Raw genomic sequence first — 26,865 nt, forward strand, 5'->3', positions numbered from 1 at the left:
ATATGGCACTTTTATACTGGTATCACTACACACACACTAGGGGCTGCACTGATATAACTATACTGGTTAAAAAAAATCACACCTTTAACCCACATAGTTATACAGGTTCAAAATCTGTATGCAGACAAGACATAAATCTTATCTGTGTAATGATCTTCCATTTCTGCACCTCCCCATAAAAGTCTGGTAACAATGCAAACAGAAAGAGCAAGATCTTTTAACAGCAGAATACTTTTTTCTTACATTCAAAGGGCCACAGCTACTGTAGCTGCAGCAGTAAATTTAAGGGGGGGGGGGGAGGGTTGGATTAATTTCCACGGATTGAATTTCTTTTTGGTTCTTTATCTCTCCTCATGACATCATTAAATGGGTGAATTTTACTACTTATGAAATAAATGCAAAAAGCCAGCCTTAATGCAATGTGAAGGTTGAGAGACCAGGCACTTGAAAGTCAGAGAGGCTGAGTCTCCCTTACACTGCACCAAGTGTAGACATTCACACTAGTGCAAAGTGAATGCAGTAGGGATGTTAAACACTACCATTCTGGTGTGAATGACTACACAAGGAAAAAACAATAGAGGAGCAGGTCTAGGAGATCCCAAAGGTTGAGACTGCTCTGTCAACATTAACTGGGCCAAACCTGAGTGAGTTATGCTGCAACCTGGCATTTGGCCCCTCCATTTCTACCATAACTGCCCCCACAGAAAGTCTGACATGTAGTTTCCGGTTGGGAAATCAATGGAGACTGGATTTTTATGCTAGTCAAATGTTTCTGTAGAAACAAGGCTCTTTGATTTTAAAGGGCCTGATTCTCTAAGGCTTTGGGCCTGCATGGTCACTTAGAGCAAAGCAAAGTGGATGTAACATGCTACTAACCTGATCTGGAAACATTTTACACCACTTTGCTCTTACTTGGCTCTCAGGCTAGTGATGACACAAGGGGAAATCAGATCCAAAATGTACAGATATTTTCCTCTCACGTGCTCGCTCTAACACTCTTTTTAGAAAAGCCCAGTTAGCATTAACCATGGTTCCAACCATGTACAGATAATGAAAGGTCCCCTGGAGCTCTTGAGCTGTCTCACTGAGAACAATCTCAATCTTGCTGCTTGGATGTACTGAATTGTATAGGGATAGGCCTGCTAGGAGCAGAGTCACTCTTCATGGAAACAGGTGCTAAGGCCCAGATCCTCCAAGGTATTTAGGGACCTAATTCCCCATCCTTTGGAGGATCTAGGCCTTAATGCCTAGTCTCAGTTTATGTAATAAAGTGGTTCTTAAAATACATGATGTTATTTCTAATATCAACATCCACAGTAATAGTAAGCCACCAAAATGTGTTACTTGTGCTCCTGGGTATTGAGCTGTGTATGTGTGATGGGAGGCCCAAAGAGGATATATTGGAAGTTTTTAAGGACATATTGTAAAAGACAGAAAATGATCAGAAACAGAACTTTGAATTTAGATCTTTATTATACAGGTCCATAGCTGTGGTCACCATGCAGTTACACCATAATGGGAATGATCTTGCCAAACGGTTCTCACTAATCAAATTCCAAGAGACCACAGAATACAGCATTCCAAATAACTGGCACTTTAATTTTGATAGAGCAAAAATAAATAGAGGAATGACAAAATGTCCTTTTCACATACAGTGGGGCATATACATGTTTCTTCTTTTCTATAGCTAGTTAGCAGACTAAATCAACATGTCTGACCCTAAATGCAGACCTTTCATTTGAGGGCTTAGAGAGGGCAAGTGTACCCCTTCCCTTTGATTATGAGACAGAAAGCACTTTTCTGGTAAGTGCATTTATCAAAAATGAGTACAATGTAATTTTGTATTTCATTACCACTTCTTGCCCTTTTTCCAACCCCTTCGGACACTAAAAGGAAATGACAGGACAGGTCTCGTCAAATATTGGCCCTAGAACTTTCCCTTTCTAATTTTCATGGAACTTTGACAATTTAAAAGTTCATCACAAACCTAAGTATGTTCAGGAATCCAACATCTCTGGGGTATAGTTACCAGTCGAGAGCTGCACAAAGACTGCACATGTAGTGTTAAGTAAAAGTGGTTACTGCTAAAAAAACCTTGACTTTAAATTTGAAGCTCAAAGCAAAACAACTCTCACACCCTGAAGGATCTTCTTGTAACCTGTCCTTCAATTCCTATGCTACAAATGGAGTTAGTTACAATTTACAGTCCAATGTGATCTTCTGGTCCTGCAGAAGAGCCTGTCTCTTCATCTGAGGAGTTCATCCTCAAAAGCATAAATAACATCTAGAAACTCATAGAGTTTATGGTTTTAATTTATAAAATTAAACCTGCTCCAGACAGGTAATACTGGTATATAAATTTGCCATCCCTGGGTTCTATCAGAAACAGTGTGCTGGTGCACAACATGTAATGCTGGGTTCCTTCTAACACTTCAGAAACAAGATCCGATGTGATGCACATTAGAACATTGAAGCACTTCTCATTTAACTCTCCAGGGCCCGGGACATGGTAAGCTGCCAGAACTTCCTCCATCATCTTGCCTGTTGACAAAAGGAACAATAACTAGTCATCACTGGTCATTGGAGTGTTTCCAATTAAAAAAAAAAAAAAACACCCTGAAAAAGAGAGATGATGTCACTCAATAGCAGCTGTTTCATAAATATCAGGAATCTGTGATGCAGTTTTCAATCTCTCTCTTATCCTTAGCATACCAATAAAGAAGAAATGTATTCTATACTGTATATTTCCTAAAGCATTACCCAGGGCTGAATCCAATAGCAACTCTTCTTTTTTTCTATTCTCTTATTTTGTTCAACAAATTATAATATTTAAAAAATACTTATAAAATGTTCTTTAGGTAAAGAACAACTGCTATTTTTACAGTGAATTCACTGCTGGTGAAAGGCTGGATTGACAATGCTGTAGTTTTTCTTAGGTCGCACTTTTTATTAAAGGTACAGTTTAAATAGTTTATTCAGGGTTCATAATCATAAATAGATGTTTTAATAAATGACTAATCAGCTGTTCTAGATTTTGAAGAGTCCAGCAGGTCAAGAAACTTATAATCATCTCTAAAACACACTACTCAAGTCTGTAACATACTGACTGATTACCCTTTATAAACATACTCTTTATAAACATACTCTTACTATAAAGTGTGACCCTTTCTTTTTATCCACAGAACAGGTGTAAAATGAGGAGGGTGAATGAAAGGTCCCCCACCCTACCAATAAGCTTCTGCTCTATAATGGAAGGGCAACCTATCCAAGTGAAGAGGGTAGATCAGTCTCCATCTCCATTCAATTATTGGCCTCCATTGAGAATGCTAGCCAGGGGGTTACCGTGACAACGGTGACAGTGTGTGATGGGATCCTAACCGAGCCCACCTACTTATTTCACAAAGGCCATTACAGAGTCATCAGAAGGTAATGACTCTCAGTCATTATTGACCTGGGCAAGATTAGAAAAAGGACAACTTCTTAAAGATATTTTATATACAGCAGTTATGCAATGAAGTTGCAGAACTGATATCTGTTGTTTTTCTGAACACTCCTGTAACGTCACTGCAGCTATCCAAATGGCCTTTGGTTGATTTAATTATTGCCTTTATCGTTTTCACTTAATACGTCTTTACTAGAGTGCTATAAGAGCAATTCAAATGTTTTTGCCATACTGTTTTCTTTAAATAAAGTAGTTAATATCTATAAGTCCCTTTTAAAATATTTTTGAAAAGTAAAGCATTACAGAGGAGACATGTTTTGTAGGACCACATGAATTTGCCATAATTCAAGCAGGTTTACATATTTATAACTACTTTTATGATGCATGCAAGGTGCTGCATAATTGCATAATGCTATTAATCTGGGCTAAATGTACATCTATCCATTGCCTCCTAAAACAGAGTATATTGTTCAATACAAACCACTTAAAAAAACCTCCAAAACCAAAATTAAAAAAAAAGAAAAGAAATGGTACTACCATAAATCAGTTACATAAATCCTTGAAACACATAGCTCTACATAATTTCCCACTATCATTACAAGTATTATTTATTATTTGCATTGCACCAGCCTCCACTCATGAATCAGGCCTCCATTGTGAAAGCACTGAAATCTGACTGCTAAAAGCCAACAGAGTCTACTAAACATCTCCTTTCAATGAAATCTCTGTGGTAGTAGACTGTGGTATTCTGGGACAGTCTCACAAACAAAAACACAGACACAGATCAATCTCCCTGCCTAATTCAGATTACTTAACAGATCTCTGTCCAACATTTAATCCTGTGATATATTGTTTTTGTGTTATTTGAGCAAGTCACAAAAGTGGAATAATTCCACAGAACTCCTCTGTCTTTTCTTGAGCTGGAGATGGCGCTGCACAGTATCCTGACACTGATATATAATATTGTAGTCGCTGTGCTTTGGATCTGGGGGAACTGGAGGCCAGTGGAAACTGCAGTACAAAGCCAGGGGACATTGTCAACCTTCAGTTAACCAGGAGTTTCATTTAACTTGGTAAGTAGGGGTTGTACTGCACTAAATTCACAGCAAGAAGAAACTTGTGATGTACAGCATTACACAGATGATACAGCATGAGGAGTACATATACTTCCTGCTTTCTTCAGTGAAAATCCTAACAATAAGGAACTAGGAAAGAAACATCAGGTTGTTTTCAACTACATGGTCTCTCAGCAATTATAAAAAGGGCAGGACGACAAGGGCTGACTAAAATTCTACTTCGTGGGCAAATAGTTCATAGACCATAAGTAGAGCAAAGGACTCTCCACTAGGAATCCACACGTGGAAAGGGGCAGGACAGGACGGGAGAACTGAATGAAGAATTGTCTTACACATCATCATTCTGTGAAAACTCAGCAGGAAAGTTAACACAGCCTGGGACGGTCAGCAACCTATATTACATTTCTTGTAGAGCCCTCATCAAACTGAGGAACATTGCCCATTAAGGAAGGTTCCCAGGGCTTCTTAAGTTAGGGTGGCCCAGCAATACAGGAAAGTCAAAAGGGGCCCTGGAACTGGTGCAAAGGCAAAGAGCTTGTTTCCAGATTGTACTATACCTCAAATGGATTCCTGAGATGCAAAACAGTTTATGTGTAAGCCAAAACATTGTGGCCAAATTCCAATTTGGGTAACTATGTCATGCTTACATAAACACTCTTGATACTTTCACTTCTTGTTCCAGAACTGCTGTGTAGTATTAAAATACCTGTCACATTTCCCCCCAGAGATAGCCTGCATTTCTGTGGTGGCTGATGCTATATACAAAACTCAGTTATGCAGTTCTAACTAATGCATGCAAATCTCTCCTGAAGCTCTTAGACTACACCTCTACCCCGATATAACGCTGTCCTCGGGAGCCAAAAAATCTTACTGTGTTATAGGTGAAACCGCGTTATATAGAACTTGCTTTGATCTGCTGGAGTGCGCAGCCCCGCCCCCCCGGAGCGCTGCTTTACCGCGTTATATCCAAATTTGTGTTATATCGGGTCGCGTTATATAGGGGTAGAGGTGTATTTGCAAGGTTGCCATCCCAGTCATATTCAAGAGCAAGTTTCTAGGACTCAACAAATAAAGGCAAAATAAAGTCAATTTATATACTGGAATGTGACATCAACATTTTGATTAAAAAACCCAACATAATACAGAAGTCTGAAGTAACAAATTGTAGACATAAACTCCAAACGCATAAGTTCTCCTGATGTTGCAACAGTAGTAATCATCTTAATGCTTGTAAGTATTTTAGCCCATTGAGAGACTTAAAACATATGTCCAGTGAAAGTTCATGTGGCATCTACCACACTACCGACAATGAAATTTCCTGAACTATTTGTGAGTAGCGAAGTCTGGGGTTTGGATCTCTGAAACATTTGCGTTCCACTCCGCTTCTCTTTTAAAATTCTGATATTTAAAGTATTATAAAAGATTGCTATCCAAACATGAAATAGAAGTTATGGCATGCCATTAAGTAAATTCACATCTTAAAGGGAAGCTGCAGTGTAATATGAAATTCTAATCACAACACTTAATAACAAAGGACTGTAAAATCACTATGCATTTTTAAAATATCTAAAATACATTATAGGAGAATATTTAAAAAACAAACAAGAAGCTGCCAATTAGAGTCGAGTGAAACTGATCAAGATTAAGAAAATTCAGAACCCATTAAAAACTACTGAAAATCAGAGTTTCAAAGTTGTTATAAGGAACAGTATGTGCTACATTTAAAAAATTGCTTTGTTTAACTTGAAGTGTTTTTCTCCTCTTAAATATGGCTCTGCAAGTGGCAGTGCAGAGGAGGGGTCTATGTCTATTGTTTCTTAACAATATTGAATTCAAATGTTTTTAATTTACACGCAGAAGGATTTTCTAATTGCTAGTCCTGCAAACTCAGCCTGGGATTGCAGAGTCAAGGTGGCCTTTTTCCTTCTTGTGCATCTTCGACCATAATAAGGGTTCTGGCTCTGAAACCCAAACTACACCTATGTAAGCTCATTAGGCCAAATTCTGCCCTCAGTTATGTGGAGGACAGTTTTGCCAACCCTGTGATTTTATCACAAGTTTCACAAGTTATTTGATATTTTATGTAAAGTCCCATCTCCTGGCGACAAGTGCTTATACGAGAATCTGAGTTTCCATTTTTTAAAAAAGTAAATTTCTAGTCCTCACAGTGCCAAAAAAAAGCTAGAAAATATGACTTGAGTGCATCCTAAAGACTCAGCAATGAAAGGCAAATTAAAAGAACTCTGAAAGTATTATTTTAAAAACATCTCATGATTTTTAAGTCAGTCTCATGATCTTGGGGGCCAAGATGATTGATCATTGGGGGGTGGAAACACCCAATGAAGTCAATAAGACTTGCATACTGAAGCAGTGATAGTGCTGAGCACTGCTATGAGGCAGACCAGAGTTCATCTGTTAGTCTTGTTCTCTTGCTACCTGAACTAAGAGGGATATAAAGGCAGCACACTTAATCACCAGGGGAAAGAATACTTTGTGTCACTTAATGGAAATTCTTCCAGACAATTCTTCCTCTGAAGATGTCAGATGGATTTTAGCCAAACATCAGGATGAATGCATGTGCATTGTCTGCAAGTATGTTGTTCTGCTTAACAGCTTTATCAGTGTTTCCTTCCTCTCCCCTGCTTTACCTGCTCATTGGAGTCTGATTTCTCTTCATCTATTTGATTCCCTCAGCTTCCCCAACTTTCCCATTTGTGATGGGGCATTCAGCCCACACCAGCAAGAGAGGCCAATTAGCCTTAAGCCACAGCAGCTAGGGAGCTAAGGAGCAGTAATACTGATTGAGAATGAAGCTCATCTGGACAGGAACAGGTGGGGAGCGTAGAAGCCTCAGAAAGACAGGGCAGGAAGCAGTCCTGGAAGGGAGCAGTAAGGTCTGAAATGGAAAGACCTGAACTGGTGGTTTGAGGGTTCCTGGATTGGAACCTGGAGTAGAAGGTGAGCCTAAGTTCCCTTACCAGCCACTGTGGGAGTGGTGCAGTCAGCACAGTGGACATGGAGACTGCCTGAGACTTTGTGGGATGAGACCCTGGAAGAGGAGGGTGATTGTTTCTGGAGAAGAGAAGCCTGAGAGGGGACATGATAATAGTTTTCAAGTACATAAAAGGTTGATACAAGAAGGAGGGAGAAAAATTGTTCTATAGGACAAGAAGCAAGGGGCTTAAATTGCAGCAAGGGAGGTTTAGATTGGACATTAGGGCAAACTTCCTGTCAGGGTAGTTAACCACTAGAATAAATTGTCTATGGAGGTTGTGGAATCTCTGTCTAACCTGCTCTTAAAAGCTTCCAATGATAAACACCTGTCAGGGATGGTCTAGATAACACTTAGTCCTGCCTTGAGTGCAGGGGACTGGATTAGAAGACCTCTTGAGGTCCCTTCCAGTCCTATACATGTATGATTCTATGGTGACTTGGCTGGAGGGCTAAGCCATGAACGAGAGGTACTGTGGGTCCTGACCAGCAAGAGAGGGGCTACAGAGCAAGTGACTGAGGCAATGGGCTGAGTGTCTGCTGGATGGGGCATGGACAGTGGTGACCTAATTCCCCAGATGAACCACGAGGAGGCGCTGCTGAGTGGTGAGTAGCATGCACCCTGTTACACCATTCAGCAGTGGAAATCCATTTCCTGTTGCTGCCGTGCAGAAATTGCCTCCCTGGTGGCCTAGCTGTGCAGAAATAGTCATGAAAATTGAACTTTACACCCTACAGATTTTCTTTAAGATCATTTAAATTCGTCACAGATGAAAGTCTGGATTGAGATCTGATTATTCAAGAGAAACAGCTTTGATTAAAGTCTTTAATTGGCTTATTTTAGATATATTTTAAGATCTGTCATGAGTTTTGATTTCTCTGTCACCTTTGAGGCTATTGATCAGGAAACCAATTGTTTAACTTCTGATTTAGTCTTTCAGGCCTGGCAATGAAAAATGTTTTGGCATCTTTTCACAGTTGATTTCCAGTTTACACAGTACTTTATTTCAAGTTTATGATTTTGATGTGGGAAGTGCCTGAGTCCTATTCTTGAACCTTTAGAGATTTTTGTTTCTACAGTAAACCTGTCCAGAGTTTAATAAACAGAGGATAATCTCTATGCAGATTATCTTTGGATCTTGAGCTCCATTTTTCCAGACAACCTGCTGACTCTTTCACACTCTGAAGAAACTGTTGTAGCCTCTGTTGGTTCAGCTAGTCCTGAACTAAAGGCCTCATCTCATTTGTTGCAAAATGCAAAGGTTCAATTAATGCATGTAAAATTGCCTGGGATGGTTCTTATGGGAAGACAAGGTGTTCCAAGCAGTGTTTTTGCTATGCTGTTACACCTGTTGAAGACAAGATCAACAGATGTTCTAGCCTAGGGTCCCATAGTGACAGCCTGTTAGACTTCTAGTGATAACTACAATAACCACAGAAAATCATTGGTTTAAATTCATTCCTAAAAGATTTTAGGCATGTTTTAAGAGGGAAGAATAATCTGTTATCCCTCCTAATAAAAGGTTCTGCATTAATACAAAAATATGAAAAAGGTTTCTGTTTCTCATTCTGCCACAAATTTTCTATGTAATGTTTGGTAGGTTACTTAAATTCAATTAATCAGTTTCTCCTTCTAGAAAATAAACTCTGGCACATCACTGTGGCCAAGGAAGCATTTTGGTGGAGAAGACAAGGAGCCATTGTCTTAACATATTCTTGACTCATATTTCTCTTTTGAAATATAGACCAGGCCAGTTAGGAGGTCAACATCAAATGTAATTTCCACCAGCATTTTTTCTCCATTGGCTACACCAACAGAGAACTGGATCTAGTTTTCATTAATGGCAAGCTCTTACTTTTTTTCAAGATAGCTGCCCTTGAATAAACCAATGTCAAAATCTACTGAAACTTCAAAATGATGTGATGTAATGTGATTTTTTGTTAGGCAGACAGAGGGATAAAAAGAAACATTAGACACTTGCAACACTTGACACGGCGGAGCCAATGCTCCAAAGGACTCCCATTGACATCAGTGGGAACAAGATTTGGCTTCAAACTATCCAGCACAAAAATCTTTAACAACTTTGCTTAATTACAATCTATCTTCTTCAAAAGGAACTGGCACGGGAATTTTCAAAGAGATTTAACATTAGGGAAAGTTGGAACAGATAGTAACAAGTATCATTTGAGCTAGAGGGAGCTGAAGAAATATTAGACAATAGTCAACGTTTCAAATCAGATTTACATGTCAATAACAAACAACTCAGAAACAGTCTGAAGATTTTGCCTCACACTTTAACAGAAATAGTCTCATTTGCCTTCAGAGTGAATCTGGTAACTTGCAGTATTCCAGGCCAAGAGGTACTGAAATAGGGTTTTATAATAGAAGTTGGCTGAAACCTTAACTATGAAAAGTCTTCTGCACTTCAAATATAATCATTCTAAACAAAGAGAGTTTAAAGAATGCCAAGAAGAAAAGATGGCTTTCTGAGCATGAGCTCTGACCATCATTTGCTTGAGAGATGCCTCTTAAAGTGAGGCATTGGCAATTTCCACCAACAGCAGAACAAAAGTCTCTCCTCCACAAAATTTTTCTAAGTTTAAAGAAAATGTGTCTAGCTGACATCCATTGAGAGAGATCTCAAATAATCATTATGGGACTATTTTTAACAAAGTTTAAAAAAAGTAGAGATGATCCTAAACAGTGAAGTTCAGAACGAGATCCATCCTTTTCTTAAGTCATAGAGAATGTAGAAACAGGGTTTCTTTGGTTTGGCCCATTATAGAGATAAGGGCTTACTATGAAATTTGGTTTTACATCTAAGTTTGGACCTTGATCTGAATGCTATTTAAGTTATACTTTGGGCACATCTCTACAAAAAAAAGTTCTAATAATCTTTTCCCTGATGCCAAGCCCCCCACCCGATGCTCTGTGTGTATTCAGAAACATATCTGTTAATTTCAAAAGTAAGTTTTAATGCTTCTTACTTCCATTAGAACTGCAGAGCCAACACAAGTAAGGCCTGGTCTACACTGGGGGGAGGGAGGGGGGGGAGCAGTGTGGCCCAATGTGCACTCGTCAAATCTCTCCTCTCATCCCGCTAATGGTCCCTTACATTTTTGATAGAAGAAGAACAGTTCTCTCTAATCATAGTCAGTCAGCAGTAAAACTGAAGAATATCTCACACTATGAGTCTGAGTCTAAACAAGTGTATCAGGAAGCAGGAGGAAGTACACAAAAGGAAAAAAAAACAAATTAGAATGAAAGTCAAGTAAATATACAGTGGTTGTTAAAACACAAATACAGCACAATAAGTACCTTTAGGATACTATTGTATTAATGAAGTTATATTGAATATTTTGAAGTGAGGATGGATTTTACACTGTTGTTCTCTGCTTTTTAGACTATTTTGGACTATTACATGCAAGTCCAAAATATATCCCAGCAGTGATTAGAGCAGTGGTTCTCAAACTTTTTTACTGGTGACCCCTTTCACATAGCAAGCCTGAGTGTGACCTCCCCAGCTATGAATTAAAAACGCTTTTTAAAAAAAATATATTTAGCACCATTATAAATGCTGGAGGCAAAGTGGGCCTTGTGGTGGAGGCTGGCAGCTCGTGACCCTCCATGTAATAACCTCCCCCAGTTTGAGAACCCCTGGATTACAGCATGGTAACAGATACAGCTAGAGTGGGAGGAGGAGTCTGTATTTGGTACCACTTACAGTTGTATCAACCTAAGTTCATGACTATGAAACTAATTCCTGTTTAAACTGATGAAAATTAATTATACTTGAGACTAAGTGCAAGGTAAGGTGTAGGTGCCTTATGGTACCTGCCAGTTTTCAAGGGAAACTGTTTCTTTATCAAAAGCTAGCTTTCTCCCTTATCTGGAACTCAGGCCACAACTTTCCAAGGGAAAATGGTTCCCTCTGTAGGACACTTGATATCTCCAGGAAATCAGATAACACAGGGAATGCAGAGAGAGAGAGAGAGAGGTAAACAGAATAAAGGAGCTAGGGGTGATTAGATTTATGAAGACCTCGAGTCTAGCACAAAGGACAAAACTCCCCACTCTGTCTTCCCCTACATCCTCTCCCATGCTCCAGGCAGTCATTCCAACTATACTGTCCATTCTTTCACTTATTCACTTAACACTCGCCCTCTCTCCCACACACCCAAATCGAGTCACAACAACTTCACCCCCATCATTGGTTCACTGGGGCTGAGCAATGAACTGGGGTAGCTGGTAAGGCTACGCAGGGACTTGGGAGAGGGTAACCAATGAGCTTGAATAGAAGAACGGGAGATGACCAGACATAAAAAGTGGGAGTCAGTGGGCAGGAAGCCCAGGACCTGGTTTGAAAATTAAGCTGGGGAAAACAAAGGTGTGTGGAGGAATTAGAATGGTGTGTGTATCCAGGACCTTGAGTGTTGGAGGCATTGGCCCAGGGTCATGGAGCTGAGTATTCTGGGAGGGTAAGCTACAGCCTATGACATGGGGAATAAGAGGTGTTTGGTTATGTGTGGTAGTTAGGGTTTTTTTTTTTTTGAGAGGAGGAAATGGGGGCTGAGGAGAGCTGGCTCTAGTAGCATAAAGCTCTGTGAGGAGAGGTGTGGTTATCCAGGCCCTTTGGGGAGCTGGGAGAGGGGAACTGGGGTCTGGTTATGTGTATGAGCCCTTGAGGGGTAAATAGGGCTAGGAGGGGGAGGAACAGAGGTCCTTGGTCAGAAGAAGTAGAAGTCTGGGGCCTCAAGGATTCCTCTCAAATAGAGGAAGGCTTGGTGACAAGGATCTGGACTTTCCTCCCTGTACCTGGTTCTTCTGATACTTCTGCCTCAAACTAAAACCCAGATTGGGTGGAGGCAAATAAGGATGGGAGCTACTTGCCCCATACTTGCTTGAGGCACCTGCCTCCCACAGTTGGCCCCAGTTAAGGCTGAAATGGGGCTGCTCTGTCACCAGGAATTCTCAGCTGTTTCCAGGGCTAGCTCTTTGCTGGATATGATATGTTTCCCTGGTGCAGCTACACATGTTGAGGGATCAGGAAGTCAAAATTAATTAGCTGCTTTATCTCGATACAGCACACGCAGGAAGCTCTGACTGGCTGAATTTTCCCAAGGAGATGGGTGGAACACAGAGGTCAGCCAATTAGAATGGTTTTACCTGTAGACTGAAGGGTTTCCCCACAGCCCCTGTTCTTTTTGTTTAAACATGCAGAATTCAACTGATGTAAAATATTTTTTTTTCAAAATTAATGTTTATCTGTATGTGTCAGCTGGCAATTAGTGCCTAGTGATTCATAGATTTTAAAGCCAGAAGAGAACATTAGATAATCTTATCTGACATCCTGTATATCACAAGCTATAGAACTTCACCCAGTTACCGCTGTATTTTGCCTAATAACTTGTTTGACTAAAATATATAGTCCAGAAAGGCATTGAGTCTTCACTTGAAGACTGCAACAGCTGGGGAATCCACCACTTTCCTTCATAGTCTATAGTTGTGGGCGTACCTGCTAGACTATTGTGCAAGTGGTTGGTGAGTAGAATATACAGACCTAGAACTTTAGTGTGATCTGACCACTATGATAGTTTATATTTGTTTTTTAATAAAGGAATCTTTATGAAATGAGAATAAAACAATTTTCCATTAGAATTTCCATTGGATTTGGTTACTTTGACATGTAACTATGTTATACCCAATATAAAAATATAGACCACTAACTAGGATGTGAAAAGCCGACGTAGCGATGTCCAACTCAGCACTTACGTATGATAAACAGGCATTTGGGTCATTAAGTATTTACCTGAGCAAATGTAAAATGTAGGATGTCTGAGTTTGGTATTTCTGTATGTTTGCACGCTGTATGCACTAAGCAGGTAGCGTAAACCTTCTTATAGCTAATATAGTACTGAGTATGTTTCACATGTAAAATGTCACTAACTTTCACATTTTCTCTTCAAATGCAGTGAGCAATGATAAGTAATTGGTTGCCTAATGTCCTTTAAAATATCTTTTAATTTTACAAATGAAAATATGTCCTTACATTATAAGCTATTTTGAGGGGCACACTTGCATAATTTAGATATGGCCACAGCAGGAGCACTCATGCAAGAATGGTGCTGGTTCCTTTTCTTCTACATTAACTGACTTTAGATCTGTTAGGACGGTGTCTAAAAGTAGAAAGATACCATAATTTAAGTTTGCAAAACAAGCTTTTTTTAAACTGAGCATTCTTAAAAAATTTCAGTCAACACCACCACCACGTTCCTGGTATCAACTCATTACATGCCAGACTCGGGCTTTCCCTAGCCTTGTAAGGTTTCTAGTTAAGATCTACTATACGAGGCTCTCCACTAAACAATTGACTCTCAACTAGTTCCCATCTGCTGTGAAATGCCCTCCCTGTTGCAGGAGCTTCTGTTGGCCCTTGAGGAGTTGTGCTGATGGGGGCCCCAGGGAGGCAGAAAGGAACCATAAGCCGATAAGGTTAGGTAGAGTCCCTGCAAGAATGGCCTGTACCTTCCCAGACCTAGGCTGCTGCTGGTTTTGGGGCCACATCCCTGTTTCTGTAGGACGTTCCGGGATGAAAATTCTCAAAGAATGTGTAGGAGATGGAGGAAAACTTCAGAGTTTCCTATTATTTGCATGACAGTAGTGCCTGTAGGTGCCAAATGAGTCTGGGGCATCGCTGTGCTGAGTACTGTACAAACACATAGTCCAAGACAGCCCCTGCCCTGAACAGCTTACACTCTAAATAGACAAGAGTGGAAGAAAAGTAGTATTATTCCTAATTTGCAGATGGGAGAACTGAGACACAGAGAGATTCATTTGCTCAAAGCCACAGTGAAAGCCTATGGCAGAGACGAGGCTTGAACTTAAATCTCCTCTAACCCCCTGCCTCAATCATTAGACCATCCATTCTGACTTCTATAGAAGACTAGCCCATGTAGGGGATGATATGGTTCTAGATCTAGCAATACTTATACACACTGTGCCATCAGGAATAGAAATGGTGGATCCAACTGACTTATTGATGACTTACTTGAATGTGAGAACCCCCATTTCAGAAAGAAATAAAACTGGATGCTTCTCATCTAAGGTAGGAAATGCATAGCGTAAGCATACTGATCATAACACTGAGATACTTAGAAACAGCAAGAGGGATGAAAACAAGTTCCAAAGAGAAATTGTTTCTGGGAGTTAAAATGGTACTTCCCTCTGACCTGCCCCTACAAAACACAGATGGGATGGTACAAATTTGCAGAAATTTAACAGGAATTTCTTCCAAAGGACACAGTTGCCCCTACTATTTCCAGCAAAACTCCTAACACATGCAACATTTTATATTTTGTCAAAAAAATTGCTGTTGCCTTAACTTGAGGGAGGAAGGGGAAAAGTAGAGGTTGGAATTTACTTTGACTAAATTTTCCTAGAATATTCTAATAGCCACTAAATTAGTGTGTGTGGGGGGGGGGGAGAGGAAGAGGGGGAAGTATTCAGCAAGCATTTAGCATATGCTTAAGCCCATACATAACTTCGGACTTAAGTGCTTTGATAAGCTGGGACCATAGAGTGTAACTATGAGCTTGGCAGGAGTCAGGATTTTCTAGGACAAATTGAACTGAATACACACGAGAGACATAGTAGGCATATGTACTTTCCGAGGGAAAACAACATGGAAGATCATGATGGAGAAAATACCTATATATAGATATACTTTGATTCTGAATAACAGTGCCTTTCAGTTGGATAGGTGCATCTTCAACTGGGTTTGCACTCATGTACAGGAGGAGCAGAATCTGGCCCTTTAAAAACCTGTGCTTACCCCTTCCACTCCTTATCCAAACTGAGGATGAAGAGATTAAAGCAAAGGAGGGGAAAAAAGAACGTGTGTGATGAAAAATTGAAATCTGTAGCTTTATTTTCAGCACAAATGTATTGGAATGCCAGAGTTCTGTTTTGTAATTGTTTACATTCTATAAATTATAAAACAACAAACCAATTTGAAACCAAAAACAGGCAAAAATATTTGTCCTATACTGAAACCAGAATTTCTCAAGTGCAAAGGATAAGATAGCATTTTTATATACTGCAAAAACAAATATTATCGATAACAGCATGAGTAGTCTTTTTTTATTGTGATGACAGATTTGTGGATGCAACTACAATACAACTTTATTTTGTATATCATCTTTCATACAAATTGTACCAAGGTTTTTTTTTACAGAGTTCAATACAGTTTCAAAGTTAATATAAAATGAAAGCATATGAGGAAATTAAGAACAGGTGTGACAATCTAAGTGTTGATGGTCAAATATGAGTGGATATAAAAATTGTAGTGGATTTTAACCTGGGTTTAAGGGAAATAGATTAAGTCCTCTTGTTGGACAAAAAAATCAGATAGAAATCAGGAAAATCTCTGGGTTGAGAAGATAATAGAGGGAATGGAAGAAAGACCTTAAAAATTAAACCAGACACTTGGCAAATATTTATAGCTCTTTGTTGTCTTGGTGCTTTTCAGGTGTTGAGTACTGAATTAATCCTCACAGAGGATCTGTGAAGTTGGTAACTACAGATTATTGTCCCAGTTTTATAGATAGGAAACTAAGACAGGGAGTTTCACTGATTTGCCAGGCAAAAAGTCAGCATCAGAGTCCAGATTAAAACTCAGGAAATACTGCCACACTTTACTATATGCTCACCAGCACTGGGTCATACTTCTCACAGGAAAGAATGCAAAGGAAGTTGTTTTCTAGTCTTTTTACACTTGCTGGATAGTTGTACTTCCTTCTTTACCTTTAGAGGTTTGCTTTGCAAACAGACATTTGTAAATGTTTATACAGCTACACAATGGATATGACCCCAAACCCACCAGCAACTGGCAAAAAAAGGGGGGGAAGCAATATTCCAGTTACTATATAATTATAGAATATTTTTTTCTGGAAGGGACTTCTCGTTAGTCATCTAGTTCATCCTCCTGTATTATGGCAAGGACTGAATTAATCAGTTTCAAATGACCTCTAATAGAGGGGTGTCTTGTCTAATCTTGAATATCTCATGTGAACACAACTATAAATCCACCTGGCAGGTTATTCTACCACATAACAGATTTTATACTCATACCGTTTTTCTGATTATTAAAGTAAATTTTTCCTTGTGGCATCTTAAGACCAGTATTCAACACTGAGAGGCAGTGGATAGGGCAAAGGACTGAGACCCAGGATACCTACATGCTAATTCCAACTCTGCTGTGTGAGCCTGGGCAAATCATTTTTCCCCTACCACATTCTGTGTGTCTCGTCTATTTAGACTGTAAGCTTTTACTATGTGTACCAACAGTACCTAGCACAATGGGGCCCTGATCTTAGCTGGAGCTTCAAGTAATACAAATAATAATATTACTAGTTGTGCCTGTGAATACTTAGGATAATCCATATAATAAATACTTCATATTTTTACAGTAACATTACTTAGACAATCGCAAAATGCTTTATAAAAATTGTCAATAATAGTCACTCTTCCCTCTATAGATCATACCATCCCAGTGTCTTTTGTATGAGCTAGAGAGTACCTTATAATTCTATTTGTTAGCCACAATTAAAGATTTACTTTGGACATTTCACTATGTTTAAAAGCTCAACTTCCAACTAAATAGTTTGTTGTATGCAGTGTTGTTGTAGCCATGTCAGTCCCAGGATATTAGAGACACAAGGTGGGTTAAGTAATTTTTACTGGACAAACTTCTGTTAGAGAGAGATAAGCTTTCGAGCTTACGCAGAGCTCTTCTTCAGTTGTGATTGTCACAAGTTTAATGTATGCCTTACTGGTTTATCACAAGTACAGGCTGTGGAATCCACTTTTTGTGACTTTGAAACATATTAGTTTTACTACACATTCAGAGTGGCTGGATTCCAGTTGAGAAGTACTGTAGTAGTTCACTGTAGATCTCAGTCCTTAACAGGCAAGACTTTCTACTACAATTCTGACTTTTACAGGTGAACTGTAAAGCTTTAAAAATTAACTGATCATGATTCAAAATAATCAGGAGTGTGTATGTACAATTAAAATGAAAATATATTTACATTTAAAAAACCCCAAATCTTTACAAATATTTTTCTTCATCTCCCATGACCAGAGTTTAAGATTTGTTTCTTTACCGTCCAATAGCTGAAAATACGACAATCACATTATTGGCACTTCTTGCAGAGAGAGAGAGAGAGAGAGAGAGAGAATATCAGTTGTTGAGTGGAAAAACATAGGGCCCTGAACAGAGGATCTGTGAGGTAAGAGAGAGCCCTGCTTTTCAACTGGATTGTTTCAAATTGTAAAACATAATTGTAATTTTTAAATTACACACTTTATAAATGATTTGGGTTCTTGGTTCAGGTTTTGAAAAGAGTACTAAAGGTAAATTGCAGGTCTTTGTGATCTATAAGGTGCTGGTTGTTTTTTTGTTTAGTTTTTTTTTTATAGCGATCAGTGAGAAATTGGGTACTTACAATAAAATTAAGGTAAGCATTAGCATGAAAGTCCTAGTACTTTTCTGAGCTCCTTACTATTAAAAGCTAGTAGCTGTATGGAGTTTGTGGTGCACCTAGAAGGAATAATAAATTTTGATTTTGTATTATTAAAATTAAATTGCAAGTTCCAAGGTTTTAAAGATAATATAGGACTGGGGACAGCTTTGTAACTGTCATATTGTCATGAATCACAACACTATAGGTCTGATATTGTTCCCACTGATGGCAATAGGGACAAGATCAGGCCCCTTATCTGGCAAACTCACAGAAGCGCTCATCCTTTTCCTTGGTCTTGAGAAATCTGCAGACATTTCAAGATGATAAAGATTAGCTTCACCATGAATAGGTGCAGATAATTTTGGCCTTGGACCCTACCATATTGTGATGTCCTGTTCCTTTAAATGGTCGGGGGCTCTGTCCCCCTCCTCTCCCAGTGCAAAGCCTCACTTTTGTGTTAGTTTCAACATGCAGCCAGAACAATAAAGGCAGCACAGCAGACAGGTGGGTGTTCATCATCTCTGTCTGTGTCTAACTCCTCCTCTGCTGGCTCCAGAAATATAATGATAACGAGGAATTTCTATCCCATTCATGTTCAGTGCTGCCTGTGCCTGACTAAGAAGAAATAATAAGCAAATGATACTATGAAAAAAGGGGGATAAGTCCACCTAGAAGCACAGGGCGACAGACTGTTCCTGGGACAGTGTGCACCAGCCAGCTAGAGGGGCAAATAAAGACAGAACATGGATAAAAGTTCTGCAATTACTGCCTGAGCTTGTGCAAACAAAGGAGCAGTGAAGTGCAAGCAAGCGCCATGTTGACTGACCTCCTGCAAGCGAGCAGAGAAACAGCCTTAGCCTGAACTGAGGGTCTGTTGCCAGCAGAGGGAGCCGAAGTATCGCACTTACATTCAAGAAGGCTGTTGAAGTGGCAGTTGCAAAGGAGACCGCAGAGAAGGACTATCTGGAATCTTGTGTGAACCAAGAAGTTCATCTCCTGCATCGGGCAGACAGGCAACTACGGAATGGAAAGAATTGCCATGTAGCCATTGTGCGCAAACTAAGCATGCTAAGAAGGATTGCTGGGCACATCAGGTTATTTGCAGAAAGTGCTAGAAGAAAAGGACACATTGCCATGACCTGTTGCACAGTTCAACGACCAACAACAGAGTAACCGTATATCCAAGAAGATACCTAAGAAAGCATCGAAGTCAGGAATTCATAAAGTGGCAAAAAAACAAGAGCTCTAGTGACACTGACCAAGGCCTAGCACTACACGTTATCAGAAGCTGGAGTCAAAGATGGCATCTGGGTTACATCCTTGATTAAAGGAGTTCCTACAAGAATGGAGCTGCTGTTTCACTGATTTCTGCATCTACATGTAACCAGACTTTGTCAGAAGTTCCACTGAAAGAAACCTCCATGGTTTTGAAGACTTATACTGGAAAAAACTTAGTCTCAAAAGGGATACTCCAGGTGAAAGTTCAACTACATCAGTGATACTCAGACTGCAGTGGTTAAGGGGCCCAGTTAGTGATCAACATTACCCAAAAGGCAATGTTGATAGGCTGTTGCACCTGCTAGGCCCGAGTTCTCATCAACCCAAAGAAACTTCAAAGTGTTCTATCTCAATTTGATGGATAAGTTACCCATCACTAGTACAAACATCAACAAAGAAACAGCTAAGGATGTGCTTTTTCTTGTGAAGGAGGTGGTACTACAAGGTATAGTGTTGGATCAAAAGAAGCCCCAGTTTAAACAATGTGAATTATCTGTGAAGCATGGTGACATCTTATGGGGAATACAAGTGATCATTCTGAAATAACTTCAATCTCAGGTTTTGGAAACTCTTCACAAAGGTAATTTTGGCACTGTATGGATGAAGGCCATAGCCTGGAGTCATGTTTGGTGGCCAGGATTGAGACACATTGAGAGGAAGGCAAAATGCTGTACTACATGTCAGCGAATTCAGCATGATTCTGTCCCAGCTCATCTACACCCTTGGTCGTAGCCTCAGACTCCCTGAACACACATTCATGGGGATTTTGCTGGACAGTTACCAAGACCATTGGACATCCTTGTACCTTGTTTAGCCAGTTCAGTTTACCATTACAGTTGGTAACAATGGATCTCAAGTCTGTTCTGAAGAATTTCAGAAGTTCCCAGCTTCATATAGAATTCAGCACATAACCTCAGCTCACCATCCTGCTACAAATGGATTAGGGCCATGCTTTGTACAAACACATAAGCATGCCTTAGAAGCTAACAAGTCTATTGAGTCATAAGCAGAAATTGGACCATTTCTTACTTGTCTGTAGGAACGTACCACATGCTATTACCCAGGAGTTACCTGCAACTCTTTTCTTGACGCAGTCTTTCAGTACTAATTGGGACCTGCTACATCCTGATGTTGCCTCAGGTGTAGCCAAATCCCAAACTATGCAAATTGATCGATGTGAGACTTGTCATCATTCTACTCAAGTCGGAGACTTAGTGTGGATTTGTAACTATGGTTGTGGAGTGAAATGGGCACCTAGAGATCTTGTAAAAGGACTTGTTTTGTTAGTGGTAAAACTGACGGTATTTTATGGAAATGATATATGGACCAATTGCAGCCTCGACTAATACCAGAGTCTGGGACTATTCCAGTAGGACTTTCTGTTCCTCCAATCCTTCTTTCATTACAACTCCTAATTTTGACAGCTTGGTGGAAGAATCTTTGCTACAAGCTCCAGCTGATTCCATACCACATCCAGTTGATTCCTTACCAGACTGTTCCTGTTGTTCAGGACACTGCCGCACCACCATCACCACATTATCCCAAGAGAGTGCAAAAAGCAGTTGTGCCCCTGAATTTATAAGCTGTTTAGCTAGTGAGTTGCTATTCCAGGGCAGAATAATCCCTTTCAATTTAAGAGTCTACACTAGTCCACCCGCAACTTTTAGTTAGGTTATATAGTATTTCATGTTCGCCATGTAAATGATAATATATATGTGTTTAAAAAAAACTTTCCAAAGTAGGGTGGAGGAATGTGATGTCCTGTCCCTTTAAATGAGGAGGGGGCTCTGTGCACTCCCTCCTCCTCAATGTAAAGCCTCACTTTCCATGACAGTTTCAGTTTTGCAGCCAGAACAATCAAGTCAGCACAGCAAACAGTCTGTCAGCTCCCTCTGCTGGTTACATGTCTATCTCATCCGTTTCTGGCTCCAGAACACATTAAACTAGATATTGCACTTCACTGCAGAATCCATGTAATTCCGTAGGAAGACTGACCTTTATTAGACTTGTCCTCTAATAAGACAGAAAGGTTACATGCATAATGACCCTGTAGACATCAAAAAAGTCTTGGGAGGTAGGAAGTTTGTCTTCATATATCTTTAAAAAGTATTACAATACTGTCAGCACTTCAAAAATACTAAACTGTCTCGCATCAATTAAGCTGCTCCTCAAAGTGCTCCTCTTCTGACAGGATAGTGGCTATCATGTTCTTTGAACATAGCTTGGATTTACTCCTATTGGGAACAATGGGAGGTAACAGCAACTTTGAAAGAAGACTAGCACTTAGTTAAGATGCCTACACTGGCAAGGTTAAAGCGCTTGTGTAGTCGCGGCAAATCTCCCAGCGCTCTAAAAAACCCACCTCCATGAGGGGTGTAGCTCCCAGCGCTGGTGCACTGTCTATACTGGTGCTGGACAGGGCTGAAACTTGCTGTGCTCAGGGGGGTATTTTTTTCACACCCGAGAAAGAAAGTTGCAGTGCTGTAAAGTGCCAGTGTAGACAATCCCTAAGGGAACTAGAGGCCTCCGTCCAACTGAGAAAAGGCCATTTTGAACAGGCTATTTTGAAACAGGGCAGTTCGTCAAGAAATTCACTGAAGTTGAACATCTTTCTTCTGCCTCTTCTAAAAGAGAATTTTTCAGTTAAGAAGAATAGTGGCAAAAAAGGTCATTAATACCAAATATTTCGTTTAGTTTTTTCTACTCAACAGGGAAGATCTACTCAACAGGGAAGTCAGGGGAGAAGGTGAAACAAGGAGAATGTATGTATATGTTTGTGTGTTCATGAAGAAGATGGAGAACAAGAAGGGGAAAACTGCAGTGAGAGAGCAAGGAAATGTGGGGTAGGGGGAGAGGGTAGAACTGGGGTGTGTGCACAGGGGAATGTGGGGATATGCAGGGGAGAGTGGAGGGCGGCGGGAGGGGAGGGGCGCTACAGCCAACTCTATGGATAATGCTAAGGCAAAAATCTTCAGCTGCACACGTGGGTACACACACAGCTAGAACGGAATCCACATGAGCAAGCACTCGAAGAAAGTACATTACAATGATGGTATAATTATTCCAAACACAAGCATTATAACGCCAGAAAATTCAGAGTTAAGATTACAAAAGAAATCCAAACATATTGAGGCATGAAAATGAACAGCGAGAGCACACACCTTAACTTAATAATATCACTACAGGGTAGAGTTAACTATATATATTTATGATTTAGGCATTTTAGTGTTCAGTCTCAGATTAGATTAAAGCAGGGAAAACAAAATAGAAATCTGAACATTTGGTGCCATTATTGAATTAGAGCACAAAGGCAATGAATGGAAGTTGAATTTACAAATGTAGAATTATGTACAAAAAACTGCATTCAAAAATAAAACAATGTAAAATTTTACAGCCTGCAAATCCACTCAGTCCTACTTCTTGTTCAGCCAGTTGCCCAGATAAACAAACTTGTTTGTATTTGCAGGAGATGATGCTGCCCGCTTCTTGTTTACAATGTCACCTGAAAGTGAGAACAGTGTTCTGATGGCACTGCTGTAGCCAGCATTGCAAGATATTTATGTGCCAGATGTGCTAAAAATTCATATGTCCCTTCATGCTTCAACCACCATTCCAGGGGACATGTGTCCACGCTGATGACGAGTTCTGCTCGATAACAATCCAAAGCAGTGTGGACCAATGCATGTTAATTTTCATTATCTGAGTCAGATGCCACCAGCAGAAGGCTGATTTTCTTTTTTGCTGGTTTGGGTTCTGTAGTTTCTGCATCGGAGTGTTGCTCTTTTAAGACTTCTGAAAACAAGCATCAAGACTTCTGAAAACATGCATCAACATGAATGATAAAAACATGCATCAAAACAGGTATCAAGTGGAGTGCCCCAGCGGTCAGTTTTGGGGCCACTTTTGTTCAACATCTTTATTGATGATGGGATGAATTGCACCCTCAGCAAGTTCGCAGATGACACTAAGCTGGGGGAAGAGGTAGATACACTGGAGGTTAGGGATAGGGTCCAGAGTGACCTAGACAAATTGGAGGATTGGGCCAAAAGAAATCTGATGAGGTTCAACAAGGATAAGTGCAGAGTCCTGCACTTAGGAAGGAAGAATCCCATGCACCGCTACAGGCTGGGGATCACACTGGCTAAGCAGCAGTTCTGCAGAAAAGGACCTGGGGATTACAGTGGATGAGAAGCTGGATATGAGTCAGCAGTGTGCCCTTGTTGCCAAGAAGGCCAAAGGCATATTGGGCTGTATTAGCCAGCAGATCAAGGGAAGTGATTATTCTCCCCTATTCGGCACTGGTGAGGCCACACCTGGAGTATTGTGTCCAGTTTTGGTCCCCCCACCCCAGAAGGGATGTGGACAAATTGGAGAGAGTCCAGCGGAGGGCAAGGAAAATGATTAGGGGGTTGGGGCACATGATTTACGAGGAGAGGCTGAGGGAACTGGGATTATTTAGTCTGCAGAAGAGAAGAGTGAGGGGGGATTTGATAGCAGCCTTCAACTACCTGAAGGGGGGTTCCAGAGAGGATGGAGCTAGGCTGTTCTCAGTGGAAGCAGATGACAGAACAAGAAGCAATGGTCTCAAGTTGAAGTGGTAGAGGTCTAGGTTGGATATTAGGAAACATTATTTCACTGGGAGGGTGGTGAAGCACTGGAATGGGTTACCTAGGGAGGCAGTGGAATCTCCATCCTTAGAGGTTTTTAAGGCCCGGTTTGACAAACACCTGGCTGGGATGATTTAGTTGGTGTTGGTCCTGCTTTGAGCAGGGAGTTGGACTAGATCACCTCCTGAGGTTTCTTTCAACCCTAATATTCTATGATCCACACCTCATCCCTCTCAGATTTTGGAAGGCACTTGAGATTCTTAAACCTTGGGTTGAGTGCTGTATCTGTCTTTAGAAATCTCACAATGGTACCTTCTTTGCGTTTTGTCAAATCTGTAGTGAAAGTGTTATTAAAATGAACAACATGTGCTGGGTCATCATCCGAGACTGCTATAACATGAAATATATGGCAGAATATGGGTAAAACAGAGCAGGGGATATACAATTCTCCCCCAAGGAGTTCAGTCACAAATTTAATTAACGCATTTTTTTTTAACAAGCGTCATCAGCATGGAAGCATGTCCTCTGGAACGGTGGCCGAAGCATGAAGGGGCATACGAACGTTTAGCATATCTCACACAAATACCTTGCAATGCCAGCTACAAAAGTGCCATGTAAATGCCTGTTCTCACTTTCTGGTGACATTGTAAATAAGAAGCAGGCAGTATTATCTCTTGTAATGTAAGCAAACTTGTTTCGTCTTAGTGATTGGCTGAACAAGTAGGACTGACTGGACTTGTAGGCTCTGAAGTTTTACATATTTTGTTTTTGAGGGCAGTTATGCAACAAAAATTGAATTGCACTATAGTACTTGTATGAGGTCAATTGAAAAATAGTATTTCTTTTATGATTTTTACAGTGCAAATATTTGTAATAAAAAATAATATACACTTTGATTTCAATTACAACACAAACTACAATATATTTGAAAATGTAGAAAAACATCCAAAACATTTCAATTGGTATTCTACTGTTTAACAGTGCGATTAAACATGCGATTAATTTTTTTAATCAATTAATTTTTTTGAGTTAACTGCAATTAATCAACAGCCCTAGATATTTACTGTCTAGTTTCTAAACTGTTACTATTGGCTATGGAATGGTAAGTAGTGTTTTACTTGACATATTTCATATGCATCCGAAGAAGTGGGCTGTAGTCCACGAAAGCTTATGCTCTAATAAATTTGTTAGTCTCTAAGGTGCCACAAGTACTCCTGTTCTTTTTACTTGACATAGCTATTCAGAGCGGAGGATGATTAAATCTTTGAAAGCAAATCAGAATATACTTGAACTCCTGTGTAAAGATAATACTCACTTTGCGCACATGTGAGATTAGAATCAATGCCTTATCAGCATGAGTATTCTGAAAGTATTAATTCTAATTATTATCTACTCTAAATATTAATCTAATTATATACAGACCATGGACTTGATCCTGCAATGAGCCATGTGTTCCTGGACCTGCCTGAAGCCCCACTGAAGTTATTGGATTGAACAGGCTCAGGGGAATGCTCATGTGGAGAAGCCCATGCTGTTAGAAAGTGTAGCAAATTTATACCTCCTAGAAATTGAAGTATTTGATGTGTTTTAATTCAAGTTTCTTTTCAATTTTCTTCAGAGATGAAACACCCACTGCCCCTTCAGACATGTTTCATATACATTATAGAATACGTTCTCAAAAGAAGCTTAGCACACTTGTGCTAAACAATAGTTAAATTCAGAGTTCTTAGATTGTAAGACAAACCCTCCAAAGATACTGAAAAACAGAATTCCTTACTTGATTGTATTTAATTTGATCATTTTTAATCACACTTGTTCTAATTTATAAAATGAGAGGTGTTTGAAGAGGAGAAGAAGTGTAAATATTATGACAAAGTGTCCACACGAAGAAATTCTTGCTTGCTTTGTGATGAAAATTTAAAAAAAATGCAGGGAGGGGGAGAGATTAAAAGTATTATCAATGGAGTTAGATTGTTTAATCTCATCAGAATCACTATATGGAAATAACTAAATATTTAACAAGTGCCCTTAACACTACATCCCAATCAAATGTCTAAAGTGACAAACTTTATTAAGATTTTATTCTTTAAAAAAACTAGACCCTGATCCTGCAAGACCTATGCATGAGAAGTCACTATTGACTTCAGTGAGTCTTTATGTAACTGGAGCTTTACGCTTTATCCCACATATAGTAAACAGAAGAAAAGAAAATTTCTATTACTTTGTAGAGCAGGTACCAGCACAACTGAGCTTAAAATAGCATATAGAAATAAAGTGGAGTCCAGTAATGCAATTATGTAAGATCACATTCAAGTACTATTGGGTCTACAATTTGAACTAATTTTAATATGGCAGATGTTATCTGAATTTTGCGTATCAATTAAAGAATAGCCACTGGACTGTGAGCAAACAGCAGGCAACCACCACTACTGATGTGGTCCCTAGGCTAAAAATAGTTTGTGCTCCCTCTGCTGGTTCCACAGCAACAAGTAACCAAGTTTCACTTATATGTGGAACAATGTTAATAAAGCCGATGCAAAAACTAGGAAATTAAAGTCATGTTAATTGCAAGCTCTATTAAGAATACAAATAAAAAACACTGCCATAAGTGAAAGGAGTAAATGTTTCGAGGAACATTTTATTTTCAAGTTTCTAAAGGAATATAAAACATTTGCCAGTTAAAAAAAAATTAAGGCAGCAGTTCCTTTTTTAAAAGGTAACCCTTGGAGGTTGCATTCCATACATAATACAATTTTTTGGCCAGTATTCAACTGCAGCCACTGAATATTTACTGAAATTCACAGGCATTTTAACAAATGCTTGTTATGTTAAAATGTATATCTTGTTAGGTTTGGATTTTACCGTTTTGTTATTTTTTAATCAGCTAAATTCATTTTAATGAACTTGATTACCAAAAAAAACACAACCCTGTTACTAACAGGGGAGA

At 39.6% G+C, this 26,865-nt stretch overlaps 1 protein-coding gene across 1 annotated transcript in view; it reads right to left on the reverse strand.

The window, feature by feature from the left end:
* Nucleotides 1–1,473: 1,473 nt before the first annotated feature.
* The window catches only part of SCAF8 (SR-related CTD associated factor 8), a 99,057-nt gene continuing 73,665 nt past the window's right edge, over nucleotides 1,474–26,865 (reverse strand). The window contains exon 17 of the mRNA XM_026649746.1: nucleotides 1,474–2,541. The gene's annotated coding sequence lies outside the window, so the exon portion shown is untranslated. The remainder of the gene's footprint in view (nucleotides 2,542–26,865) is intronic.

This window comes from Terrapene carolina, unplaced genomic scaffold (assembly GCF_002925995.2).
Source record: "Terrapene carolina triunguis isolate 2854851 unplaced genomic scaffold, T_m_triunguis-2.0 Scaffold85, whole genome shotgun sequence".
Taxonomy (NCBI): Eukaryota; Metazoa; Chordata; order Testudines; family Emydidae; genus Terrapene; species Terrapene triunguis.